At 34.5% G+C, this 21,106-nt stretch overlaps 1 long non-coding RNA gene across 1 annotated transcript in view; it reads left to right on the forward strand.

Moving 5' to 3' along the window:
• The window catches only part of LOC130455073 (uncharacterized), a 53,742-nt gene extending 33,014 nt beyond the window's left edge, over positions 1-20,728 (forward strand). Inside the window, exon 4 of the long non-coding RNA XR_008912909.1 lies at positions 20,555-20,728. This is a non-coding gene — a long non-coding RNA (uncharacterized LOC130455073). The remainder of the gene's footprint in view (positions 1-20,554) is intronic.
• Positions 20,729-21,106: the final 378 nt, after the last annotated feature.

Raw genomic sequence — 21,106 nt, forward strand, 5'->3', positions numbered from 1 at the left:
GGGAACCAAGAGGATCTGGATAAAGTTTGGCTCTGATATATATGGACTGTATGACTGGGCAAACCACTTAACTTCTCCATACTTTGGGCCAGAGGTGTCAAACATGTGGCCCTCTATGGATGGGACCAGATTAAAATAGAATTGGGAAACATTTACCAAAATAAATAAAAATATAATGAAACATAGATAACAGTTCACTTTAAAATTCAGTCAATGTGTGGATGGTAGAGATCCTTATAGACAGGTTGACACCTCTGCTCTAGGCAGCTCTCTAGGATTTTTAAATTGCAGAGAAGCTGTCTGCCTGTATTTATAGAGAGACTTTCCTTAAATTGGAGTTTCTGAGAGGAACAAAATCCTGTCTTTTAAATCTAGTAGAATACAAATTTCTGAGAGTAGGAATTTTGTTTTGATTCTTATATATCTGTCTATCATAGCTCCTGGGACAAAGTAGTCACTTATTAAATGCTGCTTGAATTTAATTGAATTGAAACCCCTGGAATGAGCCCAAATCAAGGTCTTACCAAAAAAATATCAAAACATTACACTTGTTTCTGTATTACAGTTATACCTTATTATATGTTCTCCTAGACTTATGATGGGCTATCTGTAGGACTCTATAATATCAGAATATATAACAACATATTGTCTTTTTTTATTTGATCATTTCCAAACATTATTCATTGGAGACAAAGATCATTTTCTTTCCCTTCCCCCCACCTCTCTCATAGCTGATGTGCGATTCCACTGGGTATCACATGTGTTCTTGATTCGAACCCATTTCAACAACATATAGTCTTTATAGAATGTCCCCAAAGTCTTAGTGCAAGTTAAAGCTATTAAATCTGCACTAAAACTTTTGGGAAACTCTGTAATAGGGTCGTACATCAATAAGTCTTCTTTCCCCAATCATATTGTTGACCTTTTTAAAGAAACCTCATATTTTATAACTTTGTATTTTACAGTAACAGCACAATTCTGGGCACAGAATAGGCACTCAGAAATAATTTTGTTAATTGACTGCTTTCTGAAACAACTTTCCAAATCCTTGTACCAGGGCCAAAATGGATATTAGACATTTTCTGCTTTGCCAAAAAAGGCAGTACCAGGACAAACAGGTGGTAGTGACGTAGGATTGCAGATTTCTGATAAACATAAGGAAGAACTTCCTGACAATTAGAGCTATGCTAAATTGAAATGAGCTACTGGGGAAGGGCTTGTCACTGTATCTGGGATAGGCTTGTCTCTTCTCTGGTGTTAGTAAGAGCTCTTTGGCTAAACTAGAAGTTATATAGAAGGCCTGGGAAGCAAAGAAAAGGTAAATTTGGAATGGTTTAGGGGGTGTTGTTATTTAGTCATTTAAAACATGCCAAACTTATCATGACCTCTTTAGGTGTTTTCATGGCAAAGATAATGGAGTGGTTTACCATTTCCTTCTACAGTTCATTTTACAGATGAGCAAATTAAGGCAAATAGGGTTAAAAGTGACTTGCTTGGGGTCACACAACTATTTTATGTCTCATGTTGGATTTGAACTCATGAAGATGAATCTTCCTGATTAAAAACCCAGAGCTCTATCCACTGTGCCACTACCTGCCAAGTTTAGGGAATAAGACTTTTTGAAAGTGTCTTTCTTTTTTCCTTTTTACTCCCAGTGATTTGGGACAATTGGTGCTTCCACTGATGCTCACTTAGGCTTTTATTTGGAGTTCAGAATCCAGTATAGTCTACTGACTTGGGAGAAAGTCTAGAGTAGTGATGGTGATCCTTTTTGAGACTGAATTCCCAAACCAAAACTGTCATGCAGCATGTAAGACCCCTGCCTTACCCCCAGACAGGGGAAGGAGGAAACACTGCCATTGGACTGCTGGGCAGAAGGGTGGGTCATATGAGAAAAGTCCTCAGAAGCATGTGGAGAGGAGGGGAGTAGACCCCTCCGGCACATGTGCCATAGGTTCACCAACATGGATCTAGAGAATGGAGATGATATGGCCAGTACATAGGAGAAGAAATTACATTATGTTGCCAAAGATGCAATTATTAGAAAAGACTGATATTTAAGAATGGAATTTTTAAAATTAAAAATAAAAAGATGAGAAAATGGGTTCATCCTATTTAAAAAAAATTAAAACAGAAATTAAATATGCTTTGGTTCTTTAACATCTTAAAGGTCATATTTATATGTGCTGCCATAAATGATGGCTATGAATAATACACAGATGCATCTGAGGACATATGAACTGATACAAGAGGAATAAGCAGAACCAAGAAAGTAACATAAGTAACGGCGACAACAACAATGAAAAAGAGCAAAAACTAGAAACTGAATGTCATGTAATCATAATAATGACCAAGGTTGTCTGCAAGTAAGACATATGAGATTGATTCTTCCTCCTCTTTGCATAGGAGTGCATGACTACAGCTATGGAATACTATATCTCTTCTAACTTCACTAATATGTTAATTTTGCTGAAGTGCTTCTGTTTCATCTTTCTTTTTTATTCTTATAAGAGATGCCTCTTAGTAGGAAAGTAGAAAGGGATACATTAGGAATTGAAGGCAGTGTAAAAACAAAAGATATCAATATTTTTTAATGAGAAAGGCAGAAACAATATTTGAACATATTTTGTTTTTCTGATTTTTGAGTCTGGAAGACTCCCAAAGATTAGACTTTATTGTTTATGTCTCAGAGAAACTCATAATTAGGAATCTGTGCATTACTTAGGTCTTTTTGGATACAAATTCAATGAATTTTGTGATTACAAAATTTAAAATTGATAAAATTAGAAAGGCTTTTCTGTATCATCTGGACCTACAATAATTTTTAAAGAAAAAATAAAAAGATGAGATCTCAATAAAATTTCAAATATTCACATATTCATATCACCCCCCTTAAACATTTGTTGAGTTTTTAATGTTTCCAACTTCAATTTTTTTAATAACTTGGGCATTCAGGAATTAGATAACTTATCTATCATCTTTCTGGTAATTATTGGTGACTTTTTGGGGGATCAATGTGGTCTTTAATTATGCTAGTCAGAGGATATAGATTACCTTTAAATCCTCAGTGGGCATCATTAATTTGTTATAAAATTTGAAATAAGCATATGTTTTGTAATCTTTAATAGTAAAATTCCTTTTAAATGACATTTTTAAGTTGTTCATTTTGCCTGCAATCTAAATAATTAAAGTTGAAAAACACACATGGATTTAGCCCATAAACCTATCATATTTTTCCATAATTCACTCAAATCTCCAAGAGGAAAACAAGTTTATAGAAACCTATATTTTCAATTCCCACATTCTATTATTGTATGAAAAGAGGAATATTTTCTTCTTCTTTACACTAATGTTATGTACCATTAATATATTGGTTTAGGGAATAATGAAAGAATTGTTCAACACATATCTCTGGTGATTTTCTTTGAAAACCCAGGCAGTTATTTGATTGTTTTTAATGTATAAAAGTCTGTCTCCCCCTGTATTTGGGGCCCATGTCCTAAGCTGAGGAAGGGGCCTGGTCCTGAATTATTAGGCAACTTATATGTCTTACTTAATAAATTGATATATTCAAAAGATAAAAAAACCCAGGCAATCCATAATGGAAAAACAAAGTGGCTGAAAACATACATTCCCATGATTACAACATGTAGTTAGACAGGCATCTCATTAAGTGAGTATAGCAGTATGTCTACCTTGAGTAGACTCTATAGATAGAAAATGAAATGGAAATCACATTATAGTTAGGAGGATACTAGGCTGGATTAGATTAGGGAAATTGTCCAGCTCCTTTTCAGAATTCCACATGATTGATTCCCACAAATTATTTTGTCTGTAACACCAGTATTATCCTAGTGATTTTATATGGCTATGAATGGTGGAGCATAATGATTTCATAAGAATTACAAATAAACTAAAAGGAATATGTGATACATAACTGGAAGCTGCAATATGTTGCCAATTCTGAATTATATCCTGGAAATTGAGGAGAATTAGGACTTGAAAGGAAGGTAGACTGGTTATGAAGTGAGAGTGCATCATAGCAAGTGGACAATTAAACATAAAATGTTGATGATGACATTAAAAAAAATGAAGACTTCCAGAATGTTAAGGGATTTATAAGGAGTTAGAATTGAAAGAACACATAAAAAAGGTATGGAGGGTCTATGAACTGCATTCATGGAAGAGGTTCCCATATTAATGTAATCTTGAATCCACTAAAGTACCTGTATATTATCTATTATGCTCTTTAAAGAAAACAAAGGAAATTATACATGATAGTCGTTCTCTTTGGGGATCAGCTTGGGCCTATGCTTAGAGAATATTGATTTGGAAAAGAGAGAGAGAGAGAGCTGTTCTCTCCTCAGTGTCAGTGTAGAATTGAGATGATTAGGTAATTAATCCTGAAAAGACTTATGAAGCATGAAAGCTGTGGCTTCAATAACAATTGTAAGAACTCTCAATCTTTATGTTTGGGGGCATACATTTTCTCTTTAATTGATTAAATAAGAATCTCTTATTCTACCAGAATGAGTTTGCACAATTGAGGTTCCTAAATAAATTTATATATGACAGCCAATAGAATATCAACAGTTTACATTTATATAATACCTTAAGGTTTTATGCAGAAACCTAATCATTTGTCCTATTGCAAAGTGAGAAAATATTTCATTTGTTTAAAATCATTAGCTTTGACTTGAGCTAAATAGAATTAACAAACCTTTGTCTTTACTGACCTTTCAAAGTCTTCTGCATGAGGTTTTTGAACTCTGAATAGCTGATCTTTCCCCAAGTTCATTAATTTATTTATTCTGTAGAATGAGTCAATACAAAGGAAATATGCAGTACAATGAGAATAGGGCAGGTATCAAGAGACCTTGGTTTTATTTCTCTTTCTGTCTCTATCCATGTGACTTCATGCAAGTCACCTAAACAGTCATTAAGCATTATAGGGCATTAAGCACTGAAAGCTCAAAGGAAAAAAGAAAAGATAGTTCCTACCCTGAAGTTGCTTACTATGGATGAAGAACTTGGGAGCAAAACAAATGAGAAGGATATGGTTTTCGCAACTAGGCAGGCCCATCCTGCCTAGAAAGTCATTTTATCATGTGTGCAATGCAATACATGCACAAGGACACTGTGGAACCCAAGCTGTGATCAATTCAGTGAGATGATTTTGGATTGCACCAGGAATATCCCCATATGCCATAAGAGTTTGTCAAAAATGTAAAACTTGTATGCAGTTCAATCAGGGAGTTTATAAGACCAAAGGTTTAGGAGGTCATCCCTTAGCATATACTCCATTTGAATGCATACAGATAGATTTTATCAATATGCCAAAAAACAAAGGGTTTAAGAATTGCCTGGTCATCATAGACAGACTGACTAGATGGCCAGAAGTTTTTCTTGCCAAAAAGAACAATGCGGTATTTGTAGTCAAAATCCTATTAAAAGAAACCATACCTAGAATTGGGATTCCCTCAAAATTGGACTCAGACCATGGAAGTCACTTTACTCAATCAATAATAAATAAAATTCATAAAAATCTAGGAATACAAGCAACATACTACAACACTGTATCGTCCCCAAAGTTCAGGGCAAGTGGAGAGATTAAATAAAGACATCAAAACATTGATAGGAAAATTTTGTGCAGAAACACACCAAAAATGGACAGATATTCTGCCATTAGTTCTGTTCCATCTTAGAACACAACCCAGTAGAGATTTGCACATCTCTCCATTTGAGATGCTATATGGACACTCAATTTGGTAAGGAAGGACTTGTAAACCAGCTTACATTGCAATGATAGGCGGAGACTGTCAATTAACAAAATATATACAAGCTTTACAAACAAGAATAGCAGAGTTGCATGAAATGGGCTTGATACAACAAATAGTACCCCTGGATTACAATTTGCACAACATCAAACCAGGACACATAGTATACTTAAAAAATTTCAGTAGAAAATTGGCTACAGACATAAAATGGACTGGATCACATGAAGTGTTGCTTACTACCCCAACAGCTATAAAAATTGCAGGGAAAGACTCATGGTTTCACTGTTCCCATGTAAAACCAGAAAAAATTCAACATCACTGTAACAGACATAGAAGATAATTAGACAAAATGAGAAATGAAAACAAAAACTGATTAACACAAAAAGTATACCATAAAGAAATAATAGTGACACATAATGTTCGAGACAACTTTCCAGCCCAGAGGAAAATCATCCCAGAGGAAAAGCAAGTCAGAGGAAAGCATCCAAGAGGAAAAGCATCTCAGAGGAAAAGATTTTAAACCAGCCCAGAGGAAAAGCATCAAGAAAAGCTGCTAAAGAGAAGAAACAAAGAGGAAAAGCTGAAATGGACAGCTAAGACTTTGAACTTTGTAAATTTGTTTATATAAGAAGAGGACAGATGGAAAATGAGACTTATATGTAAGACTGAGTGTGTTGAAATAATAAAACAAAAGTAATTTCACATATTAGGGAAATAGCATGCATCACTACATAACTTGGAAGAAAGAAAAGATCCATCAGTCAACATGAGAAGTGGAAATCTGAAGAAACTTGATAAGTATTAATTCAACACAACACTATTAGACACAAAACACAAAATCACAAACTGACATATTGAGAGACCTTGTTTAAATAAACAAGTATCTGAAACAGTATTTATTGCAAAATGTAAATATGTATATAGTTAGTTCCATAAGGTCTTAGGCAAATAGAAAGATCAATAGATATTTCTATTTGACTGATGTCAGGATGTGGAACAATGTATAATAATGTATTATACATAAATAATCTCTATAAGTAATGTATATATTATAATTAGGTTAGTAACATAGTGATAGTCTGTAAATATTTAGCATAGCATGTATATATGTTGTACATATGATAATAGTTATAAGTAGGGAATATATTAGGAGTAAGTTAATTTATACATAGCATTGACAGTTATACATAGGAATAGACTTAATGTGCATTTGCAGTAGGTAAACTTTGTTTATTATAAAGCTGATGCTGAAATTGTGTTTAATGGATATATATATAGAGATAAGATAGTCTGCAAAAATATATAAATATAATAGGAAAACTATTTGTTTTAGTTAACTTAGCAAGAGTAAGTAGTATTAGCACTGATTCAAATTTCTTGTAATAGTTTTATTCAAACATTTATTGTATTGAATTTATTGTAAAACCCTAAAACTACCCTTACCCAAACTTTCCTGCTAATAATTCCTTAGAGCAGATTTAGTAAATTGGTAACCATAATATAAATAAGTGACCTTGGGAAGGTCACAACCAAAAAAGGGGACAGTTATGGAAAGGAAACAAGAACAAGTTCTGGACTTTCTGCCACTGTGTTGGAATAAGCAACAGTGGGAATATCAAGAAAGAAGAAATTGTCAAGACTGACAGTTGGTTGGGGAAGGGGCAACTGGGAGTGGCAGTTGGGTCTTGTGACTAGCATTTCCTTCCTGGTATTGGAGGTGGGAGGAGTGTTGGCTTCCCAGTCTGGATTCAGAGTGCCTCCTCTCGATTCAGCCCGAAGACACAGGCCCAATCAATTCTGAAAGTTATAAATTTCTTTCCTTGGTTGCTTTCTGTCTACTGCTAAGTTTCTGAATTTGACAAAGCTAACACAAATATAGAGTAGACTGGCGTGGGAGAAACCCTTCACTAGCCTGTGAGGCCTGGACTCAGCTCCAATCTGAGGAAGGCTGCAATCTTATTTAGGGACATTCCTTGTCCCTTTTTTCCTGATACCTTTCCAATCCAAACTTGTTATTAAACTTTATCTTATTTGAATTTGCAGTCAAATAATTGGACTATCTTTTCTGGGGCATAGAGGGAGCTGAACATCAGTTCAGTCATTCAATGACAAAGAGTCCTTATCGGACCCCTGCTGCTTCCTCTCAGCAGGGGGCATCTCTCTCCTTTGCATCACCAAGCAATATTCCCTCTCTCCCCTCAACTCCTCCATACCCTGCTACAAACCTTCCATATCCCATGTTTTTCCAATTCCCCCATCTTTCCCAATAAATATTACATTACTTACTAATGCAGGAGATAAGAGATCACACACACACAGGTAAAAACACACACATGTGCATATATTTAAATCAATTAGTATATAAAGGTCACATACTGAATAGCTATTGGGGAAGTATGAGGGAAGTAAGTAGGAGAGACCAGGGAGTTTCACTCCCTAAGATCGTTTTCAGTTGAATCATGCTTTGAATTTTAAAGATAGTTGGAAATCTGTTTCTCGTGTCCTTTACATTCTACAAGATAATCCAAACACTTAATTGAAATAACCATGCCCTTCCATGATATTCCAATATATTCCAATATATTTTGCTTCCTTATATCCATGTATGAATAATATAATGTTTTTATATAGATATGAATATAAACACATACATGTTTGCATATTAGTTGTGTGTGTGCATACATGCACACATATATTTTTAAGGTTTATAAAATGTTTTATACATCTTTTCTTATATGATAGTGTGTAAATTTTGGCCATACTCTAAAATTGACAGTGATGTCCTGTTTTTATAATCTCATGTCTTTGCTTACATCATTTCCCAATCTTTAATCTTCCTCCATCTTCTCTGCCTATTTGATCATATGCAGCCCTTAAGGCCCAGCTCAATTCGTCTTTCTTCATGGAGTCATCTTGTTACCTATCATGTTATGAATTTTTCTTCTCTGCTTTTCCTTCTTAGTCTTAGCACTATTTTGTCATTTAACATATACTATCACATACTGTTCATTATGTGTTTAAGATTATGGAGCCAAATATAAGCTGAAAGCATAGGTCTTATTTTATTCATTCTTTTGGTATTCCCCATGGTGCCAAGAACATAGTCAGCAATTAATACCTTCATATGATTTGATTTTCAGTCTTTTCTCATATGTTGTTAACTTAATTTCATTAAATATTTCTATTTCGGCAAGATAGTCAGTAGAGAAATACAGTATCCATGGTCAGTGTTTGTGGCAAAATTGAGATAATGTAGGTTTATGAGGCTTATATAGCCTTCAGAACTGTAGTGGTGGACAGTAGCAATGCCCCCATAGCTAGGCTTCATTGTACAACCATTGATGTAGGAGTCATGGATGGGATAAAGTGACTTAGTCTGATCATTGAAAGAGGACCAGGAATAGAATTAAGATTTCCTGGTTCCCAGGCAATTTAACTTTCAGTTTCATCATGCCTACAGTGCAAGAGGATTTCTTCTGCTGGTAGATTTTGAGTAATCCATTATCTTGTCTTTAGATTGTCTGGAGTATTCATAAAACCAAAGCTCCATCTTTTCCAAATGAATATTCTCTCTAGTTAAGCCTAAGAAAAAGAGAGATCCTAAATTTTTCTCGGGAGATGCAAACAAAAGTAGATAACAAGTAAACACCAAAGAATAGCACTGAACTACAAGAAAAATGTCAGGTGAATTCCGCATGATCTTTCATATCTATATGAGAAGTTGTAAAAGAACTATCAGCATTCCATCAACCACAAGTCATTTTCTTATCTTTTTTGATCTTCTTGCCCCCAACATTGCCTTAAAATTTTATTCCTTGTTATCTTTAGCTCATTTACAATTTCTTCTCAAATAGAGGTTGAGAGAATCTGAGACCAGATTTGAAAGCAGGAACTCCTGACTCCAGGCCTGGATCTCTATCCACTGAGCAACCTATAGGACCCTCTACAGTTCTTGATAAGCAATATATCCTGGAGCAATGAAAAAATAGCAGATGTGATTTGCAGACCTGTGCATAGTGATCACTGAAAGATTATGGGAAAGATTATGGGAAAGATTATGGGAAAGACTAGAGAATGGTAGTCATCTTCAAAAAAGGAAAGCTGCTAGATTTGCAAACTATAGACCTATTGGTATGATTTCTATTCCCATATTGCAGATATTAACTTTTTGTATGTGAAGGACTTTGTTGGCAGTATCCATGACATACAAAAAGTTAAGAATTTTAAAGTTTTTAAACTTTAGGTTAAGAACCACTTTGATAAACTACCCCATCAATTAATTCCTAGAAAAAATATTCTAGAGATAAATTACTGAAGAGATGGTTTGTAGATATTTAGAATGGGAAGCAATTATTCCTAAAACCAGCATAATTCCATCAAAAAACATTCATAGTAAATTATCTTTATTTACTTCATTGACAAGTTGTATAGGCTATTATGGAGATATTGAATTCCCCGTTATTTAAAGGCTCTAGATCAAGAGCTAAAGCACTACAAGTTGGGGATTTTTACAGGGAATTCTTGGTCAATTACAGGTTTGACTTTTTGGACAGAGGTATCTTTTAAATTCTATTTTGTTTTGATTCTGTCAAATCTACATAGTAGCACTTGAAATGATTAAAGACATTTATCATGTCCAACCCCCATCTAAGTCAACCAATCCTTTTCTTCTCTAAACATTTCACCAAGGCCATTACTATTAGATTTTCAAATGAACCTTCTTTGATATAGTCTATGCCCCATTATTATCCCGATTAGTATCCTGTGAGCATAATATAATTCATCAATATCCTTCCTAATGTGATGCCTAGAATGGACCACAATAACCTATATGAGCAGGTTAGGCCTTTTTACACTACTAAAAATTAAGCACTACCCAATGTAAATCCACTATGTGCTGTTGCATATGCATTATGTATCTCTTACCTTATTACCTTAATAAAAAGACAGGAACAGGCAAGATCCTTCCTCTTCCTTTCTCTTCTCCTCTCTCTCTAACCTGACTGCTGGCCATATGGATCTCTCCTTCTCTAGAGCTTTACTATGGTCTCTACAGATCTTCTTTCTTTATTCTTTTGTTCCCTTCTCATCTGACCACTAGCCAGTGCTTCTGCACTTGGAGCTTAAACTACTTTATCTTCAACTGATTGCTATCCTCACACCTGATTTCTATTCCTATCTAGGAATTCTACATTCCACGTATTCTTGGTTATTCATATCTTCCTTCACTGAAGGCCCTACAAAGGAAGATATCAGGAAGAAGAGTCCTTCCTTAACAAAATCTGATCTGTGTGTGCCTCAGTTTATCAAACCCTCTCTGACTTCTGCTCTCCTCCTCAAAATTACATTCCTTTAGATTTCCCTTTTATGCAGTGGTTGCTGGTTGACTGCTGTAAATAGAAGGAGGTTCTGAGGCCAAAAAGTTCTTGAACTGCTTCTCAAGACTAGAATGATCTCTTCAGTTATTATTTTTTAATCCCTAACCATTTGTCTTAGTATCCATTCTAAAAGCAGCAATGACTAGACATTTGGGATTAAATGATTTCCCCATGGTCACACAGCTAGGAAGTATCTGAGACCAGATATTTGAATCCAGGACCTTCTGACTCCAAGCCCAATATTCTGTCCACTATACTAAATAATTGTCCCATCTCTTCATTTTTTAAAATAAACTCTTACCTTCACTCTTAGAAACAAAATTGTATATTGATTCTAAGGCAGAAGAGCAGTAAAGGCTAGGCAATGGGGGTTAAGTGACTTGCCCAGGTTCATACAGCTAGGAAGTATCTTAGGACAGATCTGAACCTCCCATCTCTAGGCCAGGCTCTGAATCCACAAAGCCATCTAGCTAACCCCTCCCTTCATTTTTTAAGAGGAGGAAGCTGAGGCTTCTAGAGATGGAATAACCTGTCCATAGCCACACTGGCAGGAAATAGTAGAATTAAAATCTCAATTGATATAAAATTACTCTAACTCCAAGCCTTTTCCCTCTGTCCTAAACTTCATCTCTACTATGTTCTAAAATATTAACTATGACCTAAACCATGGCATATTTCCTTTAAATCATTTGGTTTATTCCCCTCATTGCAATCAAAAACATGAGAAAATCTATTGAGAAAACATGATTAGTATCATGTTAGAGGATGATGATGATGATGATTATGTATAAGATAATCATTGCATATTCTGCTGAAAAGTAAAATTTAAATATATATATATATGTGTGTGTGTGTTTGTGTGTGTATGTGTGTGAGTGTTTGTGTGTGTGTATGTGTGTCTTTTTTCAGTGCCTTTTTTTCCAAGTCTATACCAGTGTAGTGTAATTTCTTGCAGATTCTAGCAAGTTAGGTTTCAGTGATGAACTGTAAATTTGGAAAAGTTTAAGTTGGATTCAAGATGATGAATTTTTCTGTCAGATCAAACTTCAATAGCATCTCCAAAAGATGCTGAGGGAGGAAAGACCCATAGGAGGGAGAGTACATATTCATAAAGTCTTTGAGTATTTAATTCTATGCAACTATCTCTCCATTTTCTGGGAACTAAATGAAAGACTTTTGTAATTTCTTAAGTCACTACTTCACAAATTCTAGACAACCACCTTAATTCACCTGGAGCACAATGAAAATTCCCACCATTATTGTATTGATGAAGCTTATGCAATGACATTTGATTTACTTTCCAAAGTTCAGAATCAAACCTTGTTCCATTCTTTATATTAAATATAAATCCAGTGAAAGTTCTTTGTAAATCTTAAAATATCATATAAGTGCACATTGTTATTTTTCTATAAGACCCTATATTTATTTCTGCAACATTCACTCATCTAATCTCAGCTCTTATTATTCCCCTCCCTGTATATTCTACACTAGCCAAGTTAATGTTTCTACTATCTTGTAGAAAGATCTTATTAATTTAAGTCTTTGGGTCTTTCCTCCAGGTCACTTCTTTGTCTTGGAACAAATTTCTTCTCTTTTCCCAAGTCATATCTAACTAACATTTCTTTCTAATTTTTATTTTTCCAGATTACATGTTGACATAATTTCCAATAACTATTTTCTGAAATTTTGTAATTCATATTCCCTTCTGTGCTCCCACCTTCCCCCTTCCTCAAGACCATAGCATATATTACATGTATAATTATACTATATATTTTCATGTTCATCATATTGTGAAAGAAAACATGCCATTTACCACCTTTCCAGGTTCTAGATCTTTGCCACCACAAAAAAGAGCTGTTATAAATATTTTAAACAAGTCACCCTATTTTTTATCTCTTTGCATTATAGACCTAGTATTGCTGGGTCAAAGGGTATGGATTGTTTTATGGCCTTTTGAGTTTGGCTCCTAATTGCTCTCTACAATGGTTGTATCAGTTCATAGATCCATTAACAGGGTACTAGTGTCCCAATTTTTTAATATCTCAAAAGTTGATCACTATCTTTTTTTATCATAATAGACTGATAAGTGTGTGGTAGTGCCTCAAGATTTTTCCAATTTGCATTTGACATATGTATTTGGAACATTTTTCATATAACTATAGATAGTTTTAGTTTTTTCCTCTGAGAATTGCTTTTGACCATTATTCAATTGAGGAATGCTTCTTTATTCTTGTAAATTTGACTCTGTTCTCTATAGATTTGAGAAATAAGGCCTTTGTCAGAGATATTTGCTATTTGTTGCTTCCTTTCTAATCTTAGTTGTGTTAATTTTGTTTGTGAAAAATCTTTTTAAATGTATGTAGTCAATGTAGTAGTATTTTATATCTTGTAATATTCTTTATGTATCTTTGGACATCAATTCTTTCCTTATCCATAGATCTCATAGGCAAACTATTCCATGCTCCTATAATTTGTTTATGGCTTTACCTTTTATTTCTAAATAATATATGTATCTTGACTTTATGTTATTATCTGGTATGGATCTATGCTTATTTTCTACCATACTATTTTCTAATTTTCCCACTACTTTTTGTTGAATAGTGACTTCTTCTTCCAAAAGTTGGATCTTTGAGTTTGTCTAACACTAGATTGCTATGGCCATTCACCACTGTGTATTGGGTGCCTAATCTATTCCATTGATCCTTTGCTGTATTTCTTATTCAATATCACTTTTTCCCCCCTTTTTAAATTTAGAATATTTTTTCATGGTTACGTGATTCATGATTCCCCCCTCCACTTCTTTCCTCCTCCCTCTTGAAGGCAACAAGCTGTTCTCCTAGCTTTGTATCATTCAAAACCTATTTCCATGTTATTCATATTTGAAGTAGAGTGATCCTTTAACATCAAAACCCTAATTGTATTCCTATCGAACTATGTGTTTGATTATATATTTTTCTAATGCATTCCTGTTTCCACAGTTCTTCCTCTGGATATGGATAGAGTTCTTTCTCATAAATTCCTCTGGATTGTCCTGAGTCATTGCATTGCTGCTAGTAGAAATGTCTATTACATTCAATTGTGCCACAGCATATCAGTCTCTGTATACATTTTCCTGGTTCTGCTCCTTTCACTCTGTATCACTTCCTGGAGGTCATTCCAGTTCACACGGAATTCTTCCAGTTTATTATTCCTTTGGGCCCAATAGTATTCCATCACCATCAGATACCACAATTTGTTGAGCCATTCCCCAATCTGAGGCCATCCACTCTATTTTCCAAATTTTTGACACCACAGAGCGGAGCTATGAATATTTTTGTTCAAATTGTTTTCTTTATAATATCTTTGAGGTACAAACCCAAAGACTGGGAATATCACTTTGTATTAATGGTTGTCATTTTATTTTACAATTTCAATTTACAATAAGATAAGCAATCTTCCTTTAGATTTTTTCCCCATAAATTCCCTTGATTTTCTTGGTCTTTTGTTCTCCCAGATGAATTTTGCTATTATTGTTTATACTTCAATGAAATGTTGGATAGTTTGAATGTCAGGGCAATTCAGAGGTAAATTAATTTAGGCAGAATTGTCATTTTTATTATATTATCTCTGCCTATCCATGAATAATTAATGTTTTTCCAGTTGTTTAGATCTGAGTGTATTTGTTTGAAAAGTATTTTGTAGTTGTAACCATGTAGCTCCTGGTTTGTCCTGGCAGGTGGATTTCCATGCATTTTATATTGTCTAAAGTTAATTTAAATGAGATCTCTTTTTATCTCATGATGTTGGATTTTATTGGTAGTATAAAGAAATGTTTATGATTTATATAAGTTTGTTATATCCTGCAACTTTGCTAAAGTTATTAATTATTTCCTCATTACTTATTCTATTTCCTTCAATTTCTTCTGGTTATGTTGTAGCTAATATTTCTAGTACAATATTGAATAATAGGGGTAATAATGGGCATCCTTGCTGTACCTCAGTCATATTGAGAAGGCTTCTAGTTTATCCTCATTGCAGATTATTGATGGTTTTAGATAGATGCCATTCATTATTTTGAGGAATGTTCCATTTATTCCAATATTCTATAGTGTTTTTAATAGGAATGGATGTTTTATTTTGTTAAAAGCTTTTTCTGTATTTATTGAAATAATAATATGTTTTTGTTGTTTTGGGTATTGATGTAGTAGATTATGCTGATGGTTTTCCTAATATTGAACCATCCCTGTGTTACTAGTATAAAACCCATATGGCCATAGAGTACGATCCTTATGATATATTGTTGTAATCTCCTTGCTAGTATATCATTAAAATTTTTGCTTCATATTCATTAGGCAGAATGGTTCACAGTTTTCTTTCTCTGTTTTTTTTTCTCTTTGTGAGATAGGTATCAATACCATATTTGAGTCATAAAAGGAATTTATAAGAGTTCCTTCCCCAGATATATAGCAATAGAATTAATTGTTCTTTAATTCACTTGGCCTGGGGCTTTTTTCTTAGGAAATCTACCATTTCTTTTAAATGTTGATTGATTTTTATGAGTTTATAGTAATCATCTCAGCTGTATCTATCCATACCTATACTTGGCACTTATTCAGAACTTATTGATAATAATCCACATTTGTAAATTCATTTCTAAACAAAAAGAGACAAGGGTGTGCTGGCAAATTTTATCCAAATCTCTATGAGGGAATACACATGAAAAATATTTAAGTTTAATCTTCATTTTTAATATTTGTCTTTAACTTCCTTAAGTCTAGACAATCAATGAAACAATAACTCAAGTTCTGACTCATAGCAATTTTTGAACTGTAATATCTCACCATGAAAATTTAATAATCAGCTCTCAGGGAGTTGATATAAACTAGCTCCAGTATACCCTTGGATAGCAAGGTTTAAGGTGATTATTAAGGTCCCCCTCAGCACCAGATCTAACATATGAAACATGAATTCACAGTTAGAAAACACTATTTCACATTATTTTCATAGTTACTTTGTAAGATAGGGAAATATATATACTATAACCTCAATCTTACAAATATCAAAACTGGAGCCTAAAGGGGCTAGAGGCTTAGTTTGTAGTTTATATAAGTCCTGCTTCCCTATGCATTTTTTGGTTCTATTTATAGGGGTTTTTTCTTCCCTACAGAAACATACATGAGAGGGTTTATTTCCTAATTCCTTTATATCTACTCAATTTGCTTAATACAATACTCTGAACACAAAGGATATTTAATGAACATCATAGACTCAACAATGAAGAAAGAAGTAATAACACTTTAATTTCTTGAGTTTTTTTTGATGCATACTTTCTTTATCTCTCTCCTAACAAGCCCCAAACATCCTGCTAACCTCTAAAGAAAACTTTGTGTGATCCAACGTCAATACAAATTAATAACAGGAATAAAATAATATCCTTGACCTTCCTTATCTTCTTCATTAATAGATAACAGTGGTTCAGTGGATAGAGAACCTGGCCTGGAGACAGGAAGCCTTGGGTTCAAATCTGTCCTCAGATACAGCATCCTTGTCTATTAAGATGGGGATAGTCATTTCTATTATAATACCTCCAGGCTTTATCTCAACCAGTTGTCAGGCAGACAAAACCATTGGTATACAATCTCAACCTGTAACAAGTACTTTCTTCATAACAACTCCAGTGAGGTAGGCAATCTGAACTGGATTAGCCTCAAAACAGATGTGGGAGAGAGAGGTGATATAAGTAGTCCATGATCACATAGCTAATATATATAAGAATCAACATTCAAACCCAAGTCTCCTAACCATGCATCTGGTGCTTTGACCACTATGCCTTGCTCTCTTCTTGAAGCAGCAGCTATACTATTTTCAGAGTTATTATGTGTAGAAATATCATTATTCAATTCCTCCAGCAAAGAGTTGATTGACTGAAAGCATCAGATGTGGGAATTGTTTAAAGTCCCTTATTAAGGTGCTTGTAGTTTCCACAAATCCTTACCTACCTATTAGATTTTAATACTAGTGTGATGGATGGAGACATGTATGTGTGTGTAACTAGTTCAAGGACACATTGTTTGATTAGATGCTAGAGCAACTCAATTTTTTTTTACCTTAGAAAAAATGTAAATTTCTAGCTCTTAAATTTTCTTTCCCTCTTTATCTTTTGTCTAGAGCATTTTTTTCTTATTCTTTATTGCTCTCATAATTTACATTTTATGTGGCATTGAGAAAGTTATTTGACTCCATAGACTCCATCAGTTTCCTTATCTGTGAAATGAAGGAATTGGAACAGATGGCCTCTAAGGTTCTTTTCAGCTCTAAATCTAGGCTGGAATGGAAGCTCCTAGAAAGAAGCACTGTGCCTGTTTTCATTTTTTCTACTTCTAGGATTTTCACAATACATTTTTTGGGCAAGACCCTTGATCTTTATCAGCATGGGGGATATTTAGGTCCCTCTAGCTTCCTCCAAGTACTGTTTACTATACCATCTATCTCAGGAAGGTTTTCTTATGCTCTAGACAGATCCATATGAAACTTTTTTTTCCCCTTTAGTGTAAGGGACAACGTGGATTCATAAAGGCTTCCTTGATACTAATGATGTGAATCAAGTTCTATAGGACAAGTCTATGACATGGAGCCATGCTGCATATTCATAGCTTAGCTCCAGGCAATATAAACAAAGGGATTTTTATAATCTTGAGGAATCTTCAAGGATTCTGGAAATGGCCTCATTAAGAGGAATTGTGGAAAGTCTCTTTTGAAATTGGAGATGAACTACATTAAATGCTCATCTCTATCTTCATAGACAGTAAAGCTCAGAAGTGAGATTTAAATTCAATTCCTCTTATTCTAAAACCAGTGATTATTCCACTATGTTATACACTGAACTTTCATCCCTTCATCTCACAGTAAAAGAAACTGAATACTAGAGACCAAGAGAAGTGGCTTGTCCAGAGTCAATAAGATAATGCTGCAGCCAAGACCTGAATCCTGGTCTTTTGTATCCAGTTACAACACTTTCCCCACTGTACTGGCAATAACTTATAAAGGATTTCAAGTGACCTAGCTTACAAAGCAAGTTGCTTAGATTCCACATTAGAGTTCCTTAGCTTCCTTGTTCAATCAAATATGATTGTATAAAGCATAAGAAAGCAATTCAGATACTATTTGATCACAAAATGCTCTGAAAGTATATTAATTTTTTTTGTTTTGAAACTTCAGTAAAGAACTATCATGAACAGCATGAACAATACATTATATTCAAAGAATATTGGCATATTATTGGAATGGAATAATTTCACCCTTTCTCTCCCACAATATTCCTTTCTTCTTTCATCCTTTTTCTTGGGTGACTAATAGCTTGCTATGATGTGATCCTGTAACAGTGTCTATTAATCAACTGTCGTCTGTGGGCATATGGCTAAGTGTTAGAGTTTGCTCAGTATGTTGGAATAGAGATTAGCCAGGATGGAGCCCTTCAAGGAGGTTGGATTCTTGTCCCTGAGAACATGATCCTCTCCTTCCTCTGCATATAATAGAGTTGATACTACTTTAAATATCTAAGTCTGATAAAAATAAGTCAAGCTTAAAGGCAACATGTACGTTTGCTTTCTGAAACAATGGAACCAGCCTGAATAATAGCTCTTCTTCCCAACTGTCTTTCCTTGATGGGAAGTGAAAAGGTGCTCCAGAAGCAAGTTCATGTAAACAGCATGGCAACCCTGACCAAACTGGATTTAATCACTGTCTGCTTGGTTTTCCAGAATGAAGCTACTTTGAAATGAGAACCTGGTAAGACAATAGAAAATTTATTTCTGCCCAAAGCAATGGGAGCCATAGTAGCTTCTACTTCCCTCTACTGTTGTAAGGATCAGATGCAATAATATTTTAAAGTATTTCTCAAACTGCCTGGTACATCAATGCTTTTTCCCCTTCCTTTCAGCAGTTTTCATAAAAATGGAAGATTAATCCATGGAACATAATCTCTATAAATATTTCCAAACAAATACTGGATTAATAACCAGAATCTAACCTGAATGCTTACACACAAGGTTGGATTGAATAATAGTCTTTACCATATTTTAATAATATTAGAATGTAAGCTTCTTGAGAATTTTATTCTTATATTTATTTTAATTTTAATCAGTCATATTTATTTTGGGTTCTTAGCATATAACAAGAGTAACTGGTATACAGCAAAGTTGATTGACCTCTTGCTGGTACTTTAAATTTGCAAAGCACTTCACATATGTTCTCACTTGATCATCATTGTAGATTACATAGGTGATTGCTACCAAACAGTGGGAAGCTGGGCTAAAATCATTGCTCTGCTTCTTATTTCTAATGTAGCCTTGAGCAAATGGCCATCTCCCTGGGCCACAGTTTCCTTGCCTTTAAAATGAAGAGGTGAGACAAGACAAAGACCTAAATGCCCTTAGCCCAGACCTTTTAGAATGCTTCTGTCTTCACATCTATTATTTTCCATTTTACAGGTGAAGAAATTTAAAATCAAAGAGGCTAACTGAATCTCTCTTTATATTTAGCATTGAGATTTTAATATAGATCTTCTAGACTCTCAAGTCCCATCCTCTTTCCATTATATCTTTTTATATATGGAAGGCAGGACCCTATCTTATCTCCCCCAAGTTTAGCTATTTAAAATACTTTATAGAGTTGTACAGGCAAAGATGATTTTACATAGGGTGAAGGGCCAGATGTGAGGATAAGACCAAGGAACAAAAGGATAGTCAAGGACCTTGATAGGCTCATAGAGTTGTTTTGAGCCCATTGAAAAGATTTTTTTTTCTTCCCAATTCTTAAAGACATCATATTTCGAAGCCATTTGTGAACAGTGGCAAAAACTGGAAAGGCTTATGAGAGTAAAAAATCTTTGGGGATGCTGAACCACAATCTATAAAACTATTCAAGAATTGGTTATTTCAAGAATGAAATCATAATGATAATAATTATGTCATACATGAAATATTCCATGAAGTGAACATCCTCAGTGACGAAGGATGTGCCAATATGACTGTCCTGTGGAGGCCTGGGTCCTAAGCATTTCCTGCAGGTGAAATTCTATCTCCTGGGGAGCTTTCTTAGTTCTTATTGATCCCTCACCACTTCCTGCTGTGTTCACTCCTGAAGTCAATTGCCTCCTGAAACGTGTTTGCACGGACAGATGTGCATTCGGTGAATAGCAACCCACCGTGTTTCCAGTCTGAGGCTGTGAAACTGTGCTTAGGAATAGACCCTACACTTATTAATGTTCCTTCCCTCTTCTTTCACACTCTCTCTAATATCAAGATTACTAGACTGGGCCTCTCTCCTAGGAAACCTGGTTCCCCCCTACCTCCACTTTACATGAGAAAGGAAAAAAGACATCATTTTTCTTATATATTGTACTTTCTTCTTTTCTTCCAGGTATTAGGGTTAAAATGATATCAAAGACAATTAAACATGGAAAATAAACATTGAACTATGTGCCAAGGACCTAAAAGAACTCAAGATCTGCTTGAAGAAATCAGGAAATATATTTATTGGGAATTGAGAAGCTTGATTAAGAAAAAATAATAAATTCTGTCTCTTTTCTTTGAATTTGGGTTGCTTTTCATAGGAATCCTTATTTGGGATTAGAGATTAAGGGCACATCTCATTCCCCTCTATTGTCTTCGTAAGAAAGCTTATCATAGTGTCATGGAAAGAATAATATCCACGAATCAACAAGGGCTTATTAAGCCCATGCCACTGTTTGTGCCATATTCTATACAAAATACAAATAAAAAGATAAGACGATTCCTGCCCTTAAATAACTCACATTCCATAGTAGACTTGGGAACCAAATAACTTGGTTTCTAGGTCTGAGTTTGCCACCAAGTAGCTTATTCTCTGGACATCATCCACTGAGTTTTCTCTATAAAAATTTGTGGTTTATTTATAAGATTATCCCTCAATCCCTCCACAGTTCTAAAATTC

This window comes from Monodelphis domestica, chromosome 6 (assembly GCF_027887165.1).
Source record: "Monodelphis domestica isolate mMonDom1 chromosome 6, mMonDom1.pri, whole genome shotgun sequence".
NCBI classification, from domain to species: Eukaryota; Metazoa; Chordata; class Mammalia; order Didelphimorphia; family Didelphidae; genus Monodelphis; species Monodelphis domestica.